A 6,000-nucleotide genomic window follows, 5' to 3' on the forward strand; every position below is an offset into this window, starting at 1 on the left:
GAGTTTTGTTCTACAAGACGCTACTCTGTACCGGTGATGTAAGAGCGCCAAGAGCGAGTAAACACAGTAATACCTCACTGCAGTGGCGAACGGTCCAGAAGCACCCTTTGCGGACAGAGGAGCCCGTCGGGCTCGGAACGAAGCGTTCCCAATAAAAAATTTAAGTTGCGAACTTTGCCACGGCTCCCGATTATCATGCAAGTGTCTGGAATTTACCGTGTCGGCCAGGACACACGGTCCCTTCACAAGGACGGAAATGCTACCTGTTTGTACAAGATCTGGGGCTGGAGCTCTATTTGTGGCCTCGTCAGAGCAGTTCTCAGCTCTTTATAAAAATAAGGAAAAGGGAAGAAGGTCTTGTGTTTTGGAACGCTGATCCATTATTTTTCTCCCGAGAGAAGCTGACAGCTTTGAGCAGATAGTTGTGCGCCTGTCTCGCTAAGCGCTAATCAAATCCGAGAATGATCCTTCCACCGCCAACATTTCCTGCAAACATCGAGAGCTGCGGATTCCACAAATAAAATATATTCCCCTGGGCCATATTCTATTCGCCTTTTCATCAGGACCTGAAGACCTTCATCACCCACAAAGCTACCCAGACGATATCTACTTATTTAATTTCCACTCCCTAATATCTCTTACTTTCCTTCTGCCTGGGCTTCCACTGACAGGGTTTCTTTCCAAAGTGCGCCTTATTGTCCGCTTTTTCTGATATATACGTTTAAATAAGGAGTCGGTCCGAGATTGCTGCGCTGATGGAAATGAGAAAGGCGATGGGGAAATTCCGGAGGAGTTATTGACAACAGACTTTTGCCAGGTGTAGGGGGTGCAGAGCCCTGTTGGAGCGGCGAGGCCCGGTGGCTAAGGTTACAAGGGTTAGGACCCAGGATTCGCACGTTACGTCAACAGCTACTTATTGCTCTTAAATGGGGTGGTCCGGTGACACAGAGAGGTGCCGGGCGCTGTGTGGTGCGAGAGGACGTGGGTTTGATTTTGCATGTTCTCCCTGCGTCTGCGTGGGTTTCCTCCGGGTGCTCTGGTTTCCTCCCACACTCCAAAGACATGCTGCTCAGGGTCACCCGTAGTGTGTGAGTGACAGAGACAGTATGTGTGTTCCACCGACGTATGGATGAGTGAGTAAGTAGCGTATCTAGCAGTGTAAGTCACCACGGTGAATAACATGTGTGGCCTGATAACACTACATAGAGTTCATTGGAAGTTGTTTTGGAGAAAAGCTTCTGATAAATAAATAAATGTAAATGAGCACATCTGTTGCCTTGTAATTGTCACCGTCCCTTGATCCTCCACCTGCAGTCTGTTGACTCTTATAATTTTTCTCCACATGTGAAAACGACAGCGGCTGGCTGAGGTGAGGGAAATAATGGCCTGTTGGTGGAAGTCTAAAAGGGATATAAAGCGCCGCTTCAAAGTATGTGAACCCGCGGGGTCCTTTAGTTTTGCTGTGATGCTACTGAATGAGAATCAATGTTTCCCACGTGACATAACAGGTGTGTAACGATCACTTCCATATGTTGCTTTAAAGGAAATGGTGTGTGTAGCAGAAACACACAAGTAGTGCAAAAGGTGTAAAAAAAAAAGTGAAGCCCACCCAAGTTGTACTGGTTACACTAAGTAGGTAGGTAGAATCAGGGGTGTAAATCATAGTCATTTACTCATTGTGTAAGCTAAAGATTTATAATTTAAACATTTATTTTAATATTTTATACAAGAATAATGATGATAAATTATACGGATCGAAGCTCCATATAAGACAAGGTTGGTGTTTACCAGCAGTGCCTACGGGAAACACACTGAGATGCTTCCAGAAAGTCGTTCCAGGAGCCCGTAGTGAGTCACTGTGGTCATTGTATAATATTCTTTCTAACGTAATGAATAATTGTTCCTGGAACGACTGGTGCTGGGGTTTTCAGCAGCTTTTATGAATGACATGTACTATGTCAGCTATGAATAATTTGCATTTCTTTTCCAGCACTTCTAATTGATCTACGCTGACTGCCAGATATGCTCGACAATATTTTCGCATCCGAGACCGGCTCCATCTGTGCGAGTCTGAGACGGATACTGAGGGGACTTTGGTTATTTTTAGGTACAGTCCGTTCCAGCGTTAGCCTCAGTTTCTCTCCTGGGGTGTTCAGCCACTGGGTAACGAAACTCATGTTAAGCAGCTTCCAGTGTCTCGATATTCTCTTTGAAACTGAGCCGTTGTGACAGTTGCTCTGTTTCTGCTTATCGCTGAAACGCCACCTCATCCCTTTTCTCGTTCACTTCGGTTAAAAAAAAAAAAGAAACGGTTTAGAAAGCTTTGATCGCAGCAAGAAAACTGGAATTAACTCTCAAAATGTGGCCGCAATGCAATTTATGGAATTTCGCGATGCCTCTGATATAATCTCGAAACTGGAACAGGACTCCTAAGTAACCTACAGTATTTACTTTGCCTATAAATAAATGCCATTTGGACTGAAAGGATTCCCCCCAAACTCCATTTATATCCGAATTGCTTTTACTCTCACGCTTCTTTCCCTCCAGCGTGTGAATACAGCCATCAAATTGGATTTCGACCCTTAGGGGGGTGCAGATGCAGCGGAGTGAGTAGTGAGCAGGGAGGGAGTTTTCGCACCGCAAAGCCGAGTAACTTCGAGCTCTGGGAGACGGGCGAAACGTATTGATCATAATGTATCGATCCTACGATCACAATTTTTCTTTTCCGCTGCTTAGCAACATGCTGATGCATTTACGGCAACCGTATGCTGTATCAGGGATCACAAATCAGAAGTTTCTGCAGTTCTCCCGTTTGGCGAGGTGAAAATAAAGCGTGAGAGTCTGAGCGGTGACGAGTCTGCACGAGAAAAAAAAAAACGAGAGAAAAAAACAAAGCAATCGCACCTCGTTGAACCTTGACAGAAGCGCTTCTTCCCCGTGACTCATCGTTTTCAAACTGGCAATTTTGCCAGACCTCCGCAAAATGTCTTCATCTGAGGGACAACTGGATTAATGTTGCCTCAGGCTGCCGGAGAAGTGTTCGTGGTCTCCTGGATTGCGACGTTTGGCGTACGGAAAGCGTGGGAGGGAACGAAGGAGTCGGACAGGCCCGACCCGAACACGACTCCGACTTCTGGCTCCGGCGCTTCTCCTTCCGTGTGGATAACCTTCGGCTGACCTCGACATCTCTTCGCCGGCTTCCTGGACGGCAGCCATCTGTCATCCGAGCGTTCGGCTACAGCGTACGCCTGCTGGCGCCGATTAGCGGGCGCCTCTTCATGCGCGTTGTTCTTCATCAGGTAGCGCAATGTGCTACTTTACCGTTTTAAAAGGGGTAAAACCCCAAGCGCGGCTGTACTTTCACTTAAGAGATTTTTTTTTGACACTTTTATCCAATGCGACTTGCAACATTAAGCTACTTACAACTATTTACCCTGTTAGACAGCTGGGTAATTTCACTGGAGCAATTCAGGGTAGCTACCTTGCTCAAGGGTTCTACAACCAGCAGTGAGATTCAAACCCATGACCTTTGTATCCAAAGGAAGAAGCTCTAACGAGTACACTAGCAGCTGTCCTGTGTTTAGAGTAAATTCAGCGTAAGTACATTGCTCAAGGGTACTGCAACTGGAGATGAGATTCAAACCTGCAACCTTCAGGTCCAAAAGCAGCAGCTACCCCCTAGTCTGGGTAAATATGTTGCTGAAGGGTACTACAGCTGGAGGTGGGGCTCAATCCCATGACCTTTGGAGCCAAAGGAAGAAGCTCTAACCAATACACTACCAGCTGTCCTGTGTTCAGGGTAAATTCAGGGTAAGTACATTGCTCAAGGGTACTGCAACTGGAGATGAGATTCAGACCTGCAACCTTCGGGTCCAAAAGCAGCAGCTGTAACCACTATGCTTGCAGCTGTCCCTCGCTTTTTCCACCGCTTCTGCAGAAAGGTCTCCTCTTTTGCCCCGTAGCCAAAGATTACATTCCAAAGGTGTTGCGGCCTTTCCACATCTCTATACCTTTGTCTTACGGCTCATGATTTCCGGGATTGGATGCAGACCACCGCGGCCCTACTTGGTCAGCGGATATTGAAAACAAATGCACGGACGGTTGCCTTTATAGGTCCCGTCCCTTGAATAAGCCAGAAGCGAACATACGGCCGTACGGTCGCGCAGAGCCTGCGATTCGCGGCAGCCCCTCACACGGGATCCCGGGAGGGAGGAAAAAATGAAAAGGACAACAATGTGCTTTTTAAGAGTGTCACAAGCTCTCTGCAAATTCATCTCACGCTTCCCTGGGCATGAGCTTATTATGCCCACTCAGTCCATTAGCTTCCAATTAAAACAAGTTTGCTTAGCTCTTGTTCGCCAAATGTATGGCTTTCGCCGCCAGATTAGCTTTTTTATGGCGTTGACTCTTTGTTCCGTGTTTAATGCCGATCGCACGTGCTTTTCTGCGCTTAGCATAACTCACAGTGATGTGCTTGCAGAAATTTCTGAAGCACAATGTACCTCTCATACCTCTTTCTTTCCTACACAGGAATGAATGAACGAACGAACGAACGAACGAATGAATGAACGAGACCTTTACTGATCCCAAAGAAAATCGCACAAGGCTACCGCGGTATACAGGAACTCCCCGGATTACGAACGAGTTCCGTTCCTGAGTCCGTCTTTAACTCGGATTTGTACGTAAGTGGGAACAGTTTGGTAGGTTTGTGTTTAACGTCAGTTAGTCAAGTATTTGTCTTAGTGTATAGTATATCGTGTATCTTTCTATGCATAAAAACTTAAAAGAAACACTTCTGGATACATTGAAATATCTTTCATATAGTGTGTGTGTGTAGCTATAAAAAACATTAAAGAAACTCTAATGTTCGCTTTTCCGATGTTCGTTGGCGTTTCGCTTTTTTCCGATCGCTTTTTTATTTCCACTTTAGTTTCAGTCGTGATCGTTTTCCTTTTCTTGGATGCATCGCCATCACTTGCATCACATTTACGATTCGGTGCCATGGTTACAAGGGTAAAAACAAAAAAATTAAAGCCAAGTACAGGAACACATGAGACGCTGTTAACAGCAATGCGGTCCGACCGAAAATAAGGACATCTTTGTCCTTTCTCGGGCTCAGGAGCCAATGAACCGCTGTAGACGCCCAATGTTTCGATGCGCCATGCAACGTAACGTTGTTTATGATTACGAATCATTGTTTGTAACTCGAATTTTTAATATAACAGGCTTTACGAAGGGTGGTTCGTAACTACGGGTTGTATGTAAGTCGGACGTTTGTAACCCGGGGACCGCCTGCACGTTGGAAGTCATTAAATGAGCCCCTTTAGGCAGGTGTGTATAAGGGAGTGAAAAGGAGGAGGAAATAGAAAAGGAGTACTAATCAGAACATCACGATTTTCCGTTTCCGCCAGAGAGCTTCACGGAAACCCGTTTACAGCAGCCATAAATCGGCACTTATAAGTCTCTGAAATCCTCCTGCTCGGTGAGATTAAAACAACGTGCGTCACTAAACTGAACATTGCATTCGGAAGGATCTTCGGCTGAGTTTCTTTCCTTCCTCTGGTGGCAGCGAGAAGACAAGGTGCGTCGGCAGCATCGACGGGTTCGACGGCACCGAACAGTCCATCGCGTCCGTACTTTGCAACTCGTACAAATCACTTCTGTGCCATTTGCGCCCCGGCGAAGGCGCCCGTCAGGCCATCGAGAGCCAGACCCGAATGCCCTCGGCTGGGGGCCGAGCGTCACGCCCACCGTCGGCCGCTCTCACCTAACCGGTCTGATGAAATCAGAGCGAGCGATATCTTCGCCGCCTTCTTTTTGGGATCCTCCTTTATTTGAGCGATCCTTTTCGCCGCCTCCCGCGGAAATCCCAGCGGCCCTCCTGACCGCGGGGCTCCCGCAATGCGGCCTGCCTCCGCTCATTCCTCGGGACCTGCTAAATCCACCTTGGCTGATTGCGCCCGAGGAGCAGCCGTACGAAATGGCCCGGGCGCCAGCTAA

The sequence above is a fragment of the Scleropages formosus genome, chromosome 15, assembly GCF_900964775.1.
Source record: "Scleropages formosus chromosome 15, fSclFor1.1, whole genome shotgun sequence".
NCBI lineage: Eukaryota > Metazoa > Chordata > Actinopteri > Osteoglossiformes > Osteoglossidae > Scleropages > Scleropages formosus.